This window comes from Gigantopelta aegis, chromosome 2 (genome assembly GCF_016097555.1).
Source record: "Gigantopelta aegis isolate Gae_Host chromosome 2, Gae_host_genome, whole genome shotgun sequence".
Lineage (NCBI taxonomy): Eukaryota > Metazoa > Mollusca > Gastropoda > Neomphalida > Peltospiridae > Gigantopelta > Gigantopelta aegis.
Window position 1 is genome coordinate 47,143,495 of NC_054700.1, and position 19,824 is coordinate 47,163,318.

General features: G+C 35.2%; 1 protein-coding gene across 2 annotated transcripts in view; it reads right to left on the minus strand.

Moving 5' to 3' along the window:
• LOC121386404 (death-associated protein kinase 1-like) overlaps nt 1-19,824 on the minus strand; it is a 182,544-nt gene that overhangs the window by 59,142 nt on the left and 103,578 nt on the right. The window lies entirely within an intron of this gene.

Sequence of the window (19,824 nt, forward strand, 5' to 3'; positions counted from 1 at the left end):
GAAAACACAAAATATTTTTCCACTAGCAGCAAGAAATCTTTGATATGCACTTTCTCAACATAAAGGACAGAACATACCAGTCTTTGATATACCAGTCATGGGGCACAAGATGGAATGCCAAAAAAAAAAAATTAAATTGGAAAATGGGTCCACCATGGGGATTCGATCCTTCGACTCAAGCACTTCCGCTGTGCACTCTACCAACTGAGCTAGATCCCTCCCCGAGTGATTGAGAGAGGAATCAAGGGAATGATGAGAGAAAATATTAAGTATACATGTAGTAGCTAGGCTTTGGTGATGCAGGAGATACCATTTGTAAATCACCGGCTTTAAGGTTGGTAGGTAATGGGCTAATGTTCTAGTACTTACTCTAAGCTCAACTCAGTGTATAGACATAAACCCCATCATGCACAGGACAACCCATCATAGCTTTGATGTGCCCAGGACATTATGCTTCAACTTCAACTGGACTTGGCCATCATAACTTAGATGTGCCCAGGACATTATGCTTGAACTTTAACTGGATTTGGCCATCATAACTTAGATGTGCTCAGGACATTATGCTTGAACTTTAACTGGACTTGGCCATCATAACTTAAATGTGCCCAGGACATTATGCTTGGACTTTAACTGGACCCATCATAGCTTAGATGTGCCCAGGACATTATGCTTGGACTTTAAATGGACCCATCATAATTTAGATGTGCCCAGGACATTATGCTTGAACTTTAAATGGATATGAGAAAACAAATTAAGATCAATGAATACAACCAATAGTATATACAGTGTATAACACACAAGTGGACTGAACAGTATCAAACTCATACAGACAGGCGTAACTGTATATGAAGTCAAGTTTACATCAGTCATTGACAAACTTCTAAAAATACAGATCATGACTATGTGGTAATACAATTCATGACTGTGTGGTACATATATCCGGTTTAGTCCTTGAATGAGTGGGAGGAAATAAGTTACCTACACAATTCTCAGGTTGCAATGATCATGATGATCAGTCAATTTCATCTATTCAGTTAAAGGTAATTTGTCCTCTTACCGTATATTAAAACTTAAGTTTCTTCCTTAAATAAATTTCTTCATATCTGTTATCTACAATTTCATCCAATGTAGAAAAACCAAACAATGCTAAGTTGCACTACTCACGATGATAACTCATTGTCGTCTTTATATTCAGTTAAAGGTAATATGTCCTCTTAACACATTGAGATGTATTTCTAACTAAAACTTGGTTTCTTGACTTCAAGTTCAAGGGCCATAACTGCCACAAATAAGTAAATCGCCATGAAAGTTAAACTTGATCTGTAACAGTACATAATAAAGCTATACACAAAATTTCAGCTCAATATTTCAAGGCATTCTAAAAAAATAAAAACATCTGGAACATTATATGTGGGACAGACAGACAAGACAGGCACACAGACAGACAGACAGATGGACGGACCAGTAGGGGATTAATAAAGGAGTGGACAACAAACCCTTCCACCCACCCCTATCCACCCCAGCACCATGGATATAAAGTGTTTAGCAACATAACAAGGTGTCTGTGTAGGTACCACTACCTGAGCAAGGTTCATGCAACTCGTGTAGATTGATCTCTGCTTGATGGGCTCCTCAAAATGTGACGTCTTCAGACGCATGCTGTTGCTGCGCATGCACGTTTCCATGGTGACAGCTACTATTAAAATCTCAGAAATAAATTCCCAAAACAACGGAACATCCAACTGAAGAAGTCACGTTTGTTTCTGGTGTAGATTAGTGTAAGAGGATCCTCCAACATATGATTACAAATTCAGAAAGCAAACTCCACAGTATGTCTTATCTTTGACATGTCATTAACATTGCCGCTAGACACGTTTCTGGTAGATATATATATATGCAATGTAAGACGTTCCTCCAATATATCACAAACAATTCAGAAAGTAAACTTCTCTCCTCCAATATATCACAAACAATTCGGAAAGTAAACTTCTCTCCTCCAATATATCACAAACAATTCGGAAAGTAAACCTCTCGCTATGTATTGGACTGTTTTGTCTTTGATATGTCATCAAGTTACATCAACATGGGTTCCTGGTATATACGTATTGGCTCACTATTGGCCATTAACCCCATCCTAGATCCTGGTAATGGAAGCAATTCAGAAAGTAAACTCCACAACAGACATCCGATATATTTATATTTCACACATGCTATTAAATATTCACATGTCAATAAAGGAATGTAATGCAATTATCTCCATAACATACACTTGACAATCTACATGGACACATTATTAAAGTTCAGACGTGTCAAGTCAGTAGATGCAGATGGCTTACCTCCCTTCAGTATATGATTAATAATTCAGAATGTATAAACCTTCATGACATACACTGGACAGACAGTCTGGGACATGCCATCTGTAAATTTCAAACATACAGTTTTCTGATTTGCATGTGTCTGTAGTTCGCAGATGTTGAATGCTTATGTTCCTCCTGGGTATGATCAGCATTCAGAATATAAACTTCACAATAAAATTCACAAAACACACAACATGTTCCTGTACCTCCAATATTTTATTAACATTTCAGCCATTAATGACATTTCACAGGCTGACACAATCAAATGCTGCTACATAAAAAAAACCTTAATTTATGAACAGATTACAATGATTATCCAGTCCTAAACATGCAGCTGAGCTGATGTCATCTGCCCATTATAAAAAAAAGTCATCCTTTCTCCTGAATATCATGGTTTCCTTGAATTAAAATGCCACATCACACAAACTAACAGCATTTGTTTTCCAACTGTGATCCTGTTACGTGATAATGATCAACCAAACAGCACATCATATCGCTGGGATGTGCACTAAATTACCCACCACTGTCACTATACAAAGTTAAATAATATAGTCATTAGTGATATAAGCCCCACATACACCACCAACCACAATATATTCAGCTTTTTAAAATCTCTTTTTCTTCTTTTTTTTTTTCTTTTTTTTGTTTTAGTAGACGAAGCTAATCACTGCTTTGTCAACCCATCACACGGAGTACCACGCCACTAATCCATTACATTCCACCACACTGCTGCAGCCTTGGCGTCTGCACGCAAAACGAAACAACTCTACACACCCATAGTTCACACATTATTATACTTGATGTACCACAACACCACCACAGACAGGAATCAACTCAGCAGTAATATATCTTCAGAACGGAGAACCACCACACCAGGTTTTTAGCATAATGGGTGGGGACCATCACTCAAGTCTATTATTATAAACCTATTACCAATCACACACACACTACTACTGTTCTCCTGTGAGATAAAGATAGCATCTACTACTCCATTAAACCGGTAACTCAATGGATCCTCTCTTGGGATTTACACAAGCAGGAGCCACAAACCAGCTGTGTAATTACAAACTGGTCAAGCTATAATTATTTCTCCAGAAGACTGAGAAACACAGGACAAGGTGTTAAGACCCTGCTACTGCTGTTGTTGTTGCTGCTGCTGTTGTTGTTGTTGTTGCTGCTGCAGTGGCCGACTTGAGTATTGTCTTAAAGATTATACATGCTGACTGTGTGTGCTCAGAAGGAAGTGCTGGTATATATCCAGCTAACAGGTGAACTGGCTGGACAATCGAGACTCATGATAAGAAAAACTTTTTGCAGGTCACTGCGGCCCCAAGGGCACCTGGTATATTAGCCTTGCCAAGTGAGCCGCGACGCTGTCAAACCAGTGGTCTGTGACAAGTGAGATGATCAATGAAATGCGTACTAGGATCAATGCAAGGTGCGTTCATGCAATGAGGGTAAATAAAGTCTATCAGCTTAAGTAACTGTCAACATGTCATACTATAACATAATTAATACAATTCTTGTAGCTCAATTTTGCATTGATCAGCCAGGTTATTTATTTATTATTTTTTATTTGTTGTTTTACTTAACTATTTACTTAAAGGAATGTACTACTTTTTGTGAAATATCCAACATATGGTAAATTACAGATGGCAATTTACTCATGCAAACTGTGTCAGGTCAAGTAACTCTCGATAAGTCACACCATAAAAAATATATAGCTCAATTATTTTGGGGTTTTTTAATGTCCTTTTTATGTTCTATTACTTAAAGGAAAGTATATCTTTTGAAATTCCAACATATGGTAAATCACACGTTTTTTTGTTAGAAACGAGATAACAATTTGCTCACAATAAATTATCGGGGTAAATAACTCTTGATATGTCTCGACACAACATATACATGTATGTAATTATACAGATCAATTTTATACCAGGATATTATAAAAAAAAAAATCCTTTTTCTGCTCCTTATTACTTAAAGGAAAGTACAGGGTAAGTAACTCTTAATAACATAACACAATTATACAGATCAATTTTATGTCAGGTTATTTCCCACCCCCCACCACTTCACTTTAAGAAATGTAAATCTTATGAAATTCCAGCACATGCATGATACATATAAGTTAAAAATACAAAAAATAATCAAGTGTTTGTTTTTGTTTAACAACACCACTAGAGCACATTGATTTATTAATCATCGGCTATTGGATGTCAAACATTTGGTTATTTTGGCATATAGTCTCAGAGAGGAAACCCACTACATTTTTTTCATTAGAAGCAAGGGATTTTTTATATGCACCATACCACAGACAGGATAGCACATACCACAGACTTTGATATTCCAGTCGTGGTGTAAAAAATAATAATAAAAGAAACAAGACAAGAGTAAACTTAAATATAGAAAAGATATCTGCACACAGTACACATGTACTTGTTAGTGGTGTTATTTTTTAATTCAGCTAGTCATATTCATTATCTACTGTAAACTGGATATTATTCATGGGAGTACATTTTTGCAATTTGCAAATTACAGCACTCTCGTGGTTTGTAATTTCTGCAGTTACAATCTCTTTTTTTTTCTTTTTTTATTAGATGTCTAAATCAATATTCTGCAACATACTGTTAAATCCAGAAACACACACACACACACACACACACACACACACACACACACACACACTTAATATCCTTTGCAGGGAGACAAGAGTGATAACTTTTAAGTGCTGCAATCATACGTTTTGTCCACTGATGATTGGTGACTGCTTGGCACATGTTGACTGAATGAATATAATCCCAGATGTAGTTTAATCAAACTCTCCGGCAAGTGTCCTGCCCCAGAACCACCCACTGGCTATGTCAGAGGCTGGATCCGTGGTAGGCGTGCCTGAACCTTTATTGGATATGGGCACATAAATAGAGTTCCTTCCTTCCTCCAGCAAGTGTAAAATAAAGATTAACACTCAAATTTTTAATCTTTAATTTTTAATGTTTAACACATCTGGATGTTTTGTGTATATAAATTCTCAAAAGCCTTCTGACTCATCGAACTTTGCAAACACACTACATAACGTCCCTCATTTTCAGTGGGATATCTAAATGAATGAATAAATGAATGAATGAATGAATGAATGAATGAATGAATGAATGAATGAATGAATGAATGTTTAACGACACCCCAGCACAAAAATACACATCGGCTATTGGGTGTCACAAATGGTAAGTATATGAAAATATTATTTATATAAATCCATGTAAAACCACAGGGTAAGGAGCTGTGGGGGATGGGGGATGGGGAAGGGGGATGTGGAGGAGGCAAATTGTACTAATTTCCGTATTTGGGCCTATTTCTATATTGGAACACAATCCAACTTCATTCTTGGCTTAAAAGCCTTATTCTAGAAGCTCTTTCTTACGATACCTACAAGTTATACTAATGTTTTTCAAATTTGTGATACAAGTGTACTATACTAAATTTGTCTTGTTTGTTTGTTGTATTTTTAATGGATTTTGTGTGCAATTTGTAGCAATGTGTAATTCTCACAGTTAAATTCAAATCACACAAAAATGCAGAAATTATATACTGCGAATAATACACATATTTACAGTATATATTATCTAAAAAAAACATCATAACATTAAAAAAAAACACCTTAGAAGATTAATGTAATTTGCACATAAAAAAACAAAACTTGGAAGATTAATGTAATTCGCACTTTATAAAAAATATAATAAAATATAGCTTCCATTTAACTTTATGCAACTATCACGACTTACCAGCTTCCACTTTCAGATTCACAAAAAAATTCATTACAACAATTTTCTGACATATAGATCAATTTTCTAACAATTAATTTTGTTACTGAGTAGCATACACACCTAAGTGCTGGAAAAGACTAAATTATACTAAATAAAAACTAAAACACAAATTTAAAAATCAATCAATCTGCCCAAATATAAATAACCTCACATATTAGGTCACATGGAAGCCAATTCGCAACATTTACTTTGAAGGACAAATCCCATAAACTTGCGGTGTTTTAGGACATACATTAGATGGTTAATAAATATTATTAACAAAGCTTTGTGACTGGCTTTACAAACAGAGCACCAGCGTGCAGGATGGATGAGAGATCATCAACACCTCGACACTGCGGGGACAGAAAAACAAACACGATTGTCTGGGTGATGAGACCAAGAAAAGACCAAAAATAAACACACACGCTCACACTCATACCAGACAAAAACACAGACATATCTCGGTGTAAAACAACAGGACACTGGCGAGGTGGGGCGGTGGGAGAAATCTGTCTCATGCTTTAGGGTAACATGATACTAGAGGAAGGGGGGGGGGGGGGGGATTTGTTTCATGCTTGTAGGATGGGAGGCTTCAGGGGTGGGGGATTCTAACGAACTCCTTAAAGTACAAGGGGGGGGGGGAGATCCGTCTCATGCTGTAGGAGGGTGAGGGTTTCGAACAAACTTAAAATTATCATAATCATGTAAATTTGTATCAGGGACATTTGTTTAATATAATGGTATGTTTGACAGTGATGTTAAAATTCCTGCAATTAAAAAAGAATTTCAGTTAAAAAACCCGATGACACTGAAAAAAAAACCTGAATATAGTTTATGGCAAAAAATTGCTGCAGAGAATTAAAAACTGTGTGGCAATCTTCACTGCATCGCTGATTTCCGAGGCTAATGGTAGAGGTTGGTGTTATAGCAGGCCCGTATGAACTGGGGGGTGGGTGGGGCAGGTGGAAGGCTGTGTTCCCCCACTTGATGACAAAACATGTCTTTTTTCGTCCTACTCTAGATAAATAAAGATACAAATCTGGCTTATGCCTCCCACTAGAGGTTGTGCCCCCCTCCCCCCACCAGAGATTGTGCCCCCCACCACCACCACCACGAGCCTGAACAAGGGATTTATTTCTAAACCCAGTAACAACTTAATTTCCTTTATTTATATCTTTAAAGTTTGTCATATATAACTACCTAGTAAAGTAGAAGTACCTAGATATAAGGTGAGTCATTTAACTGTTTTGTGAGGTTCGAAATAACTTCACAGTGTGTCATTCAGGAAACTGAAACAACTCAGCACGCTAAATCATGAACACAGAGTAAAACTTACATTAAGCTTACTATCATCAACCTAATAAAAAATTTAAAAACTATTAAAAAAACCCTACAAAAAATATATGGGAATATATTAATACCGTATTATAAAAAAATGTCAAAGGAAATAGGAAGTAATCTGACGATATTCAGGCTACATGCATATTACTGAGTAATTTCCTAGTTTAGATCACATGTCTCTACTGAATAGGTTTTAACAGATAACTACTGGTACATGCATTAAACAGAATTTATTTAATAGAAATGTTTGTCCAGCTGCTCGTTTCATGAGCTATTAGGTGTCTAACTTATAGTAAATGTGTCATTAGGTGTAAAAAAAAAGAAAGAAAAAAAAGAAACCTATTGACACAACATACAATACTCCTCATAAGAAGCAAGGAATCTATTATGTACTTTCTTACAGACAGGACAGCACATACCATAGTCACTGATATACCAGTAGTGAAGTGCTGGATGGAAGTTGAGATAGCCCAGTGATTGAGCCCTATAGTGCACTTCAAGTGGAATATTTATTACTAGAGATTCACTGTTAATTCCTTTGAAGAAAGGAAGGAAGGAAATGGTTTAAAACGACGCACTCAACACATTTTATTTACGGTTATATGGCATCAGACATATGGTTAAGGACCACAAATATATTGAGAGAAGAAACCCAATGTTGCCATTTCATGGGCTACTCTTTTCGATTAGCAGCAAGGGATCTTTTATATGCACCATCCCATAGACAGGATAGCACATACCACAGCCTTTGTTGTATCAGTTGTGGTGCACTGGTTGGAGCAAGAAATCCTTTGAAGGAAACACATCTGCAGGTCATTGCTTAAAGACGTAAGTATTATTATTTTTAATCAAATCAATTCCTGCTTTCCATGGTATATATTTTTTTCCGTTTTGAATAAGGAAGAAGGAAGAAATATATTATTTAACAACACACTCAACACATTTTTAAGTACAGATATAGGATGTCTGTCATATGGTTAAGAAGAACACAGATAATGAAACAGGAAACCCACTGCTTCCAGGACATGAGTTACTCTTTTCAATTATACAGCAAGAGATGTTTTACATGCATGCACTTTCCAGCAGACAGGATAGTACATATCACAGCCTTTGTTACATCAGTTGTGGGGCACTGACTGGAATGAGAAATAGCCAAATGGGCTTACTGATATGGAATTTTGCTTAAGGTGCATCTGAAGCTAATATACACCAAAATCTCCTTTCTTTTTTTAAAATTAAGCAAGAAGTTTATATATAAGTAAGTTAATGGTAAAAAACCACAAACTTTAAAGCCTTCACACTCTCACCCTCTCCTCCCATTTTTTTTTAAAAACAATGTTTAATGACAGGAACAATGCCTGTCCACAGCACCACCTATCGATCTTTGCACTGTTATAATATACCATAGTACACTGTTTAACAAGCATTCTGAGAGTATTGCTATTTAAGCAATACAATAAAAATTTTATTTAGTATGTTAAATACTACAGAGTACATATTTAGAGAATACTCAACGAGCTATGAGGCAATACCGTTTATCTTGCACGAGTAAATTGATGTTGCCCTTCCTGAGTGTAAGATTAAACGGTATTGCTGAGTAGCGAGTTGGGTATTCTATTTATTAACCATTTACAATATTTATAATTTTATGGTAGATTTTCAAACGATAATGTTGTTGAAAACAAGTTTGCAAGTTGAGAACAAGAAGCAGTGTTGTGTCATAGCTGTGACCTACGTATCGCTGATGGCGTAAGTTAGTTGTTGACATGACTACCACCATTGAAACTACTCTTACACACAATTAACCACCTATAGTGAAGCACTGTTTATGACGTTAAAACGTATCTAGGGGAAGAGATGGGGGTTTTCATTCCCTTGGGAAAGATCACTTTTCTTTCCCCACTTCTCTCTGCCCATATGGGTAATAAATATATTTCCTCACCACTAGTTCCTGCATGTGACACAATCCCAGCTATGTAAAATAGTAGAGAGTACATAAATATATTTCCTCACCACCAGTTCCTACTATGTAAAATAGTAGAGTACATAAATATATTTCCTCACTACCAGTTCCTGACACAATCCCAGCTTACAGACTGCATGGTTCTGTAGCCACAAACATGAATGACCCAAAACCTTGGTGTATTTGTACTTGTTCTAAACAATGGACAGGTGCTTTTCATTATTTAAAAAAAAGAAGAGGAAATGCACATGTATTGCCAATGAATGACAAATAAATGACTCAACACAGTAAGATGTTGGTGGTGCTACACTTATGGAAAGGCGGGATTTAGTTCTGTCGGTTGAGTGCTCACTTGAGGTGGCTGTGTCGCAGGATCAAACCACCTCGGTGGATCCTTTCAGTTGATTAGGGTTTTTTCTCTCGTTTAAACCAGTGCACCACAGCTGGACAAAAGCCATGGTATGTGCTTTCATGTCTGTGGGAAAGTGCATATAGAAGTTCCCTTGCTGCATTAGGAAAAATATAGCGGGTTTCCTCTAATGACTATGAGTCAGAATTACCAAATGTCTGACATCCAATACCTGATGATTAATTAATCAAGTGGTGTCGTTAAACAAAACAAACTAAACTTTTACACTTAATGGACAAACTTTAAAAAAAAAAATATATCTCATATTGTGATGGAAATATTAGCAATTTTATTGTGATATACAACAACTGTCTGATGGAAAGTGTACATAAAATATCTATTGATGCTAATGGAAAAATGTAGCAGATTTCCTCGGAGACTATATGCCAGAATTACCAAATGTTTCACATCCGATAGCTGATGGTGAATAAATCAATGTGTTCTTGTGGTGTCATTAAACAAAACAAACTTTAACAGGCGGCCATTACTGCAGTGTTGAAAATGATAATGGACCCAAAACAATCTGCACGGTCTGTGGGACTGTTTTTTCAAAAGACAGGAACAATTTCGAATAGCATTAAAATCTGGAATTCAACCCAAAATCCAGAGGTTGTTCATATCATTAAGTGTCGTTTAACATAAGAAGATATCACCATATAGTTATATTCTTCATACTGAGTAGCAGTAAAAGATCTTTCATTATGCATTTCCAAAGTCAGGATAACACATACCACAGCTTTTCAAAATACTAGTCATGGTGCATTGGTTGAAATAGGAAACACTCATATAGTTTGTCCATCATGCTATACTGAACTTCATAAAGACACTATTATAATGGACAATGTGCAATTAAAACAATTAATAATAATAATAATAAAAATTTAAAAAATTTAAAGTGAAAATAATAATAAGCATTCCTAGAGCTCTGCTTATTCAATACATGTCCCCTAATGACCCCTAGGGGCGGGACGTAGCCCAGTGGTAAAGCATTCACTTGATGCATGGTCAGTCTAGGATCGATCCCCGTCGATGGACCCATTGGGCTATTTCTTGTTCCAGCCAGTGCCCCACAACTGGTGTAACAAAGGCAGTGGTATATACTATCATGTCTGTGGAATGGTACATATAAAAGATCCCTTGCTGCTAATCGAAAACAGTAGCCTATGAAGTGGTGACAGCGGGTTTCCTCTCTCAACATCTGTGTGGTTATTAACCATGTCTGATGCCATATAACAGTAAATAAAATGTTTTGAGTGAGTCATTAAATAAAAAATTTCCTTCCCCACAATTTCCGGCCCCACAAATCTCCTACGTTCAAGGGCCATAATTGTCAAACATGGATAAATTCCATATTTGACAGGGTTATAGCCCTTGAATAAATTTCCATAAAAGTCAAGGTTGATCTGGCCACACCTTTGTCAAGCATAGGTTAATTCCCATGAAAGTCAAAACCCAATCTGCAACTCTACATGATAAACATATACACACAATTACAGCTCAATATACTGAGGTATTGTTGGAAACAAAGGTCTGAAAGCTATATGTGGGACATACAGAGGGACAGAAGGATGTATGGTAAATGAAAACTATACCCCTGTAGTCCCCTCTGGTTGGACCAGTAGCGGACTAATAAATTACAAGACATACATATGTGGTAAAAGCTCATAGTATCTTCTGATTTTCTCATGACAGCCGAATATTTTAACATACAACAATAAAACGCATCTAACTATCATTAGGAATCTGACACCATTCCATCAAGAATACAAGTCTTTTAACAACTCTTATCACGATATATTATCTACCTGTAAGTCAAGCACTCAATTTTCAACTGATATTTTCTTTTAAAAGCCTGATAAAATAACACAAGAAAAAGCCCCGGAAAAACCTGTTTTTGGTTACAAATTTGACACCATTCTATTCTGAATCTAACTCTAAAAACACATATAACCACAAACAAAATAGCCAAAGGCTTTTAAAATGAAAAACTATTAAAATATACATACCAGTGGTAAAAGAAACAAATAGTAATTATAAAATAAATAAATATAAAATGTTTGTTTTTTAAATGACACCATTCCATTAAGAGTCTGAAGTCTAGTAAAAACACTTATTAACAGTGGCTTTCAAAATGGCAGCTGATTTCTAAATCTGAATATTAAATAATAACAAAAAAATAGCACCAATGGTTTTAACAGTTGGGTCTGTTGATATACAAAAACAAAATCATGTTTATATGTATGTAGGTTAACAAAAGAATACTGACAACATGTATTCCATCAAAACAACAAGTCAGAAAAAATTTCTTAACAAATAAGTAAACATCAACACCATTTTGACAGTTTAGTCTACTGACAAAAACAAAAAACAAATAAAATAAACAAACCAAACAAACATGTACCAAACCTTTTTAGGTTAACTGCAGAAAAATGATGCCATTTCATTAAAAATGTAAATCTAAAAATTGCTCTTAAATAATAAAAAGACAGTTATTACCAATGGTTTTTAACATTGGTTATGATGATCTGGTTTATTGACATATACAAACAAAAAAACACACCTATCTGGGTTAACAGTAAACACTTGACACCATTCCATCAAATATCCAAACTGAAAATTATTAGCACCAATGGTTTGTAACTCTTTCTTATGGAAGTCTTACTTATATGTACTGAAATCCAAGACAAATAAAATACACCTAGAAAGCTGACATCATTCCATCAAAAATATCCATTCTAAAATGAATTTTAAATCATTGGATGAAAGTAGCACCAATGTGTTTTTAACGCTTTCTTTGTGACAGTCTGGCCCACTGACATACAAAATCAAAACCCATACCTACATGTATTTAGATTAGCAGCAAGTAGCTGACACCATTTCATTAAAAAATATATCAATTCTAAAATGAATTTTAAACACTTTCTTTATGACAGTCTGGTCCACTGACATACAAAAAGAAAAACCATACCTATTTAGGTTATAGCAACAGGTAGCTGACATTATTCCATCAAAAAACATCCATCCTTAAATGAATTTTAAATCATTACAAGAAAGCAGCACCAATTGTTTTTTTAACACTTTCTTTTTGACAGACTGGTCCACTGACAAAACCATACCTATATAGGTTAACAGTATGTAGCTGACACCATTTTATATATAAAAAATCCATCCTTAAATGAATTTTAAATCATTAGAAGAAAGCAGCACCGATGGTTTTTTAACACTTTCTATATGACAGTCTGGTCCACTGACACACAAAAATAAAAACCATACCTATTTAGGTTAGCAGCAGATAGCTGACATTATTCCATCAAAAATATCCATCCTTAAATGAATTTTGAATCATTACAAGAAAGCAGCACCTATGGTTTTTTAACACTTTCTATATGACAGTCCGGTCCACTGACACACAAAAATAAAAACCATACCTATTTAGGTTAGCAGCAGGTAGCTGACACAATTCCATCAGTGAAGAATCGCCGTCTAAAAGTGACTCTTTAAATACTGACAGGATGGAAGCCCTACAGTGGATCAAGCAGATGTGTGTTGACATCACCACGTATCTCAGACTTCATGTTCAGTGAATAATAAATCAATAGAGTGGAGAATCCAACCATATAACAGCTGATCAACGCAGAGCCAGTGTTCCTATAAACCACTTTGCTTCTTTCATCAAGCCAGCAAATTTAACCTTACAAACAGTTAATGAAAGAAAGAAAAATTCCAGCCAAGCAGTTTAATATGATGTCTTGGGAGTTATGGTAGTCTTTAGAGTCAGTAATTATAGTTGTGGTAGAACTTTTCTTTTCCCCTTCGGTATACTCACATTACTGGTAGCCTAGATACTGAAGGATGTGACTGACGGTTTTAAGTTAACGTACAATGTAAATGGTATTGGCTGTGCTGAATGCATCACAAGGAAAGTGAATTAAATGCAAGTCCTTTTATTGATGTTTAAACGTGTGTGGCATCACAATGGTTGAGCCAGTTCTGCAATAATGAAAGTCGTAAAACATTCATAAGCGCATGTGAAGAATTAATTCTTAATACGTGAATGATAATGATTTATTATTCTAATGGCACGGAATTCCACAAGCACAAAGTGTTCACTTAACTGTTAACTGTTTGTCTTTATATCATTGCTGGGGTGGGATCTAGCTCAATGACTAGAGCGCTCATCTGACAGAGTTTCTGCCAGAAAGAAATTTTTTGGGTATGGTACTATGGAACTGAATGCAACCACATTCAATAGGGAGGGGGTATGAGGGGTTCCTCCTGAAAGACAATGGGTTAGGTTTTGGGTTAGGGTTAAAAAAAAATCATACAGTAATGATAAGAGTAATTAATTTTGTCAGAAGGTTAACTTAAAAAACAACAATCTGCAAATTCATTTTACCCTCTGGCAAAAACCCTGTCTGGGGTGCTTGGGTTGTAACACGAAAATCCTTCAGTGGACCCATTCTCTGATTGGTTTCTTTTCCCATCCCAACCAGTGCCCCACAAAGGCTGTGGCACGTGTGCTGGCCTGTCTGTGAGGATGTACATGTATATAAAAGATCACTTGCTGCTAATGGAACAATGTAGGTTTCCTCCCAGACTTTATATGTCAGAACTACCAAATGTTTGACATCCAATAGCTAATGATCAATCAATTTTTTTTTATAAAAGCTTTAACTTTTTATAATTTCTAAAATTTTCTTTGCACCTACATGTATATTGTATTGTTCTATATATGAATGGCAGGGCATGCTGCACTAGCTCCTTGAAGACCCATATGATGGTCCTTGGGGATGTGTGAAACTGCTTCCCCTAGCTACATGCAACTCTACCACTATTCTACCGGGTTCTCCCTTCATCTTAATTGATTTTATTGTGTCATGTTTCCTTTGTGATATTTTCATTTACACTCTTAATCAGTTGTAAATTAGTTCAGCCAGTTTCTAAGCAAACATGTTTTTGCAATTTCATAAATAATTATAGAATATCATGTTACAGTAAAACTTCAAAAAAAAATTCTGTGTGTTTTTGTAGTTTTTTGTTATCGTTGTTTTAGGGGTTTTCGGTTGTTTATTTTTTAAATTTTTTTTACCTTGTGTTGAATTCTGTTTCACACACCTGGCTATTGTTATGACATATATGGCTATTATTATGACATATATGGCTATTAATATGATATGTGGCTATTGTTAAGTGCAAAAGTAAAATTTAACAGACATAACAAAGAAAGAAAGATATGTTTTATTTAACAATGAATGTGCTCAACACATTTTAATCACAGTTACAAATTACAAGATAAAGTTAAAGTTTGTTTTGTTTAACGACACCACTGGAGCACACTGATGACCTAATCACTGGCTTTTGTTTGTTAAACATTTGGTAATTATGTCTTCAAAGGAAACAGGTAACAATGTCAAGATCCCAACTTATTACACTAGCAAATCCAATTTGAGATGCACACAAAAGGTCTGGAATTACACATTTTATGGTTACATAGTTCTCCAGTTCTTCAAAGGAAATCCGAAACAATGTCAAGATGCCAATTTAATGACACTACCAAATCTAATTTCAGACGTACAAAAAAAAAAAATTCAGTTACAAATTTTGTGGTCGCATAGTTTTCCAGTGGTTTAGTTGATGAATGTCAAAAAATACCAAATGGACAACTTGTTAACCACATGTAGTTAATGCTATTGTATTTTGTTCCTTCACTGGAAGACACTGTATTGTAACTACTGGACCAATGCTTATAAAACATTTTAGAGTCCACACTCAATCTCTAATGATGTCGCACTCATACAATTTGTATGGCATTGTCATGACGTTAGTATCTCAGACTCTAATATTAGAGTCTCAAGTCTTAGACTCTAAAAGTTTTATAAGCACCAGGCCTGTTAATGGAATATCATGATTATAATATTCAAGTGTAAACTCCAATGAAAATTAACAAAGTGCACATTAGTGCCAGTTTAAAATCCATCCAAACATTATAATACATTTATATTTGCATGTATTAATATATTTTTCTTTAATAAAAGGAAAACTTTTCTTATCTCTCTTTTGTTTTCTTCATAATTTAAAAATATTTTTATTGAAGTATATTTAAATGTTAATTTAGTTAGTTATAATCTCATTCTAATACTGACGTGTGACAAGAAATCCTCAGTCATCAACCACTAATTTTTTTATGGGATTCCATGAATATGATTCCTATAATATACCTATAAATAAAAATCATGCAAGCCAATTTGATGTCAGTAACATCAATCTTTAAAACTAAATACAATCATCTAGTTTCACATCCAAAGTTCAGACAAGTCCTATTACTTCCAGATAATTATAATCAAATACTTAATTAATTAGTCACTTAACACTCTGTAAAAAAAATCCATGAAAACAAAATGGATCTATGTGAAATAAAGTTGTGTGAATCCATGGAAGTAGATTCTAGATTCTTGAAGAATACATAAAGCCTGGGTAGAGTTAAATAAAAATACATACATGTAGCTGCATGTGAGATGGAAAAAGTAAGCTTGACAGAATTATTTCCCTTGACGTTCAGATTTACTGAAATAAGGGAACACTTAATTGGTCGTGTAAACCAAACTCCATTCACGACTAGCGTAGTAAAGTGTCTATAAAATACATGGATGTAACATGGGACTGAACATTAGGAACACAGTTAATCTCCTAACACTATGGATGAGCAGTTTGACTACAGTCACTATTGCTCTTACTAGTATTTAAATGACCTGTTACAACACTGATGGTTATGTTCCTATTTTCACCTTGAGAGCATAATTATGGGATATTAAAACCTCCAGAAAAAAAACAGGCAACATACATGACATACAAAAGCACTGATGTTAACTGATAGCTTGTAACATCATGAAATTGTTTTAAATTTACTTCCTAAACTTGCAACTAGACTACAATGCTCTGAAAATATTGTTTGGACAAGGTAGACCAGTTATGTACGTGTACATATTTCTGTCTCAGACAACTGCAACCAGATAATTCAAAAAATAAATGTTTCAAGATGAAAATATTGTTAAGCCATAATATAAACATTTTCTCCTTACACACTGGTAGAAACAACTTCCAATTCACATTTTGTGGTGATCTTGCAATTAAATTATAATTATCCTACCCTCATCATTTTACAGACCGTATACACACGATTACTTTAGCAGACCTCCAGATTATATGAAAGCAATTGTTTCCAGTCGGTACCATATTGGCAATATCAAAGAACAAAAAGTCTTGTACCCATTATCATGTAGCATAATTCACAACACCAACATTACCGATAAATAATTTGTGAAGATTTGTTTACTGACACCACTCAAAAGTTAAAGTTTGTTTTGTTTAACCACACCACTAGAGCACATTGATTTATTAATCATTGGCTACTGGGTGTCAAACATGTGGTAATTTTTGACATGTAGTCTTCAGGGCTAGCTCGTAGTCAGCACAAAATTTTACTAAATTATCTATTAAGCTTCCAAATTGTATAGATATTCAGTTACTTTTAACAAAATATTAATTATTACCTAAGATTATTTCACCATGCAAATTAAAATAAAATTTGCCAAGTGCCAGAGCTAGCCCTGGTCTTAGAGAGAAAACCTGCTACAGTTTTCCATTATTAGCAAGGGATCTTTTATATGCACTATCCCACAGACAGAATAGCACATACCATGGCCTTTGGTATACAGGTACCAGTTGTGGCACACTGGCTACAGTGAGAAATAGGCCAATGGACGCATCATTGGGGATCGATCCTAAACCAAACGTGCATCAGGTGTGCGCTTTATCACTGGGCTATACTTCCCACCCTACCAACACCACTAGAGAAGATTGATTAATTAATCACCTGATGTTGATTGGTTTTTTCATGGGCACGAAACCGAAAAAGTGTTTCCAATAACATTACAAATCCTGAGGCTTGCTTTAGAAGGTGTAATTGTACATGAAAATATGGTATAATAATAATAATAATAATAAACTGACAATAAATGCAGGGTTTAAATACATTTTTTTTTTTTTTTTAAGAAGCTGAAATAATCTTCAAAAACCTGAAAATCTATGCCATGGCTAAATAAAGGTAATTTTCAGCCAAAAACACTGAAATCAGATAAAATGTTTAAAAAACATCACACCACTGTCAAAAGGCACATTACTAGCAAACAAATCTCATACAGCAGTTAGTGTTTACCTTTTAAGCAAGACAGCTTTTGATATACAACTGGTGTTATAAAACACCAAATGGCTAAGATGCAACAGACTGGTGTAGTATGTCCTTCCAGAGATCACCACAAAGGCCGTGATCAATGGTTGTAGGAGACAGGTCACTGGAGGCTGTTTGTCTCGCAGATTAACAAAATACTGTTGTTGATCTGGGCACATTTTTCCAGATCTTTCTATCACCAGTACACAGGCCTGTAGTTGACATAATGCTTTCAAAAACTCAGTGGACCCCATATCTTTTCCTTGGTTCACCTTCAGTAAACCTGTATTCGGTTTTGTTATTCGTTACGTTTTTTGAAAGTGTATTGTTTAGAAAAGGAAAGGAAAGGAAAGGAAGATTTATTTAATTTAATATTATGTTGGGAAAGAATTAAACTTCTTTTCCTCATAGTCCATCTAAATGTTACAAATTAACCTGCAAGGTTGTAACAAAAAGGCCAGACATTTTTCAGTGCTTCACACACAACTTTCTCGAAAACAAATCAATTAAAGGAAGAAAGGAAGTGTTTTGCTTAACGACACACTCAACACATTGTATTTATGGTTATATGGCATCGGACATACTATGGTTAAGGACCACACAGATATTGAGAGAGGAAACCCGCTGTCGCCACTTTATGGGCTACTCTTTTCGATTAGCAGCAAGGGATCTTTTATATGCACCATCCCACAGACAGGATAGTGCATACCATGGCCTTTGTTACACCATCTGTGGAGCACTAGCTGGAACGAGAAATAGCCCCAATGGGCCCACCAACGGGGATCGATCCTAGATTGATCACGCATCAGACAAGTATTACAACTTATGCTACAAACAATTAAAGACACAATATTGGATGTCTGTTCTGGAACCATGTTGCATGAACTTCAATTATTATGTGGAAAGTGAATGAATCCATTCATTCATTTCAACTTATTTTTGTTCTTATGTCTAATTAAGGTTTAAGCATGCTTTCCTGGGCACACACCTCAGCTATGTGGACTGTGTCCAGGAAGGTGAGTTAGTGGTTAGTGAGAGAGAAGTTGGTGTAGTGGCCTTACTGTAAGGCTTACACCTACCCCACTGAGTCGTTAAACTTGCTTTGAACACTGTTTACAACAAAACAAAGTTTATGGAGGTTGGTAAGGACTATAGATGCCCATACTCGTTATCGTTGTTTATATATGCATGTATGTATACAATGTATATACATGTACAATGTACATATGTGTGAGATATTTTGTTTGTATTCATGTGTGTGTTAGCTTTCTTTAACTATACCTTTTTTCATTGTGGATGAACTATTAGTATATAACTATAAAATAATACTTGCTGAAAGTCATTAATGGAAATTATTGTGGTATAATGGAAAGTAAAGGAAAGTATGGTAATCCATGCAGTACCAATGTAAAATTAAAAAACATAAGAGTTATGTCCCTTTGGGCCACTTATACTACCAAGTTGTATATCACTCGAAATGCATATTTCTGTGGTTCATGAAAGTTTTAAACATTTTTATGGCAGTATGCCAATAATAGTTAAACCATTTTGTATATACTGGAGAGAAAAAAATAATATCAAAGTAAAATAACTAATGCATGTGCACAGGTATCAAATATACATGTGTTCATGCATACCAGCATTCAAGCTGTCAGTCTGGGATGGATGGATGGATGCCCGTTGGTGAGCCAATTGATGCTATTTTTCATTCCAGCCAGTGCACAATG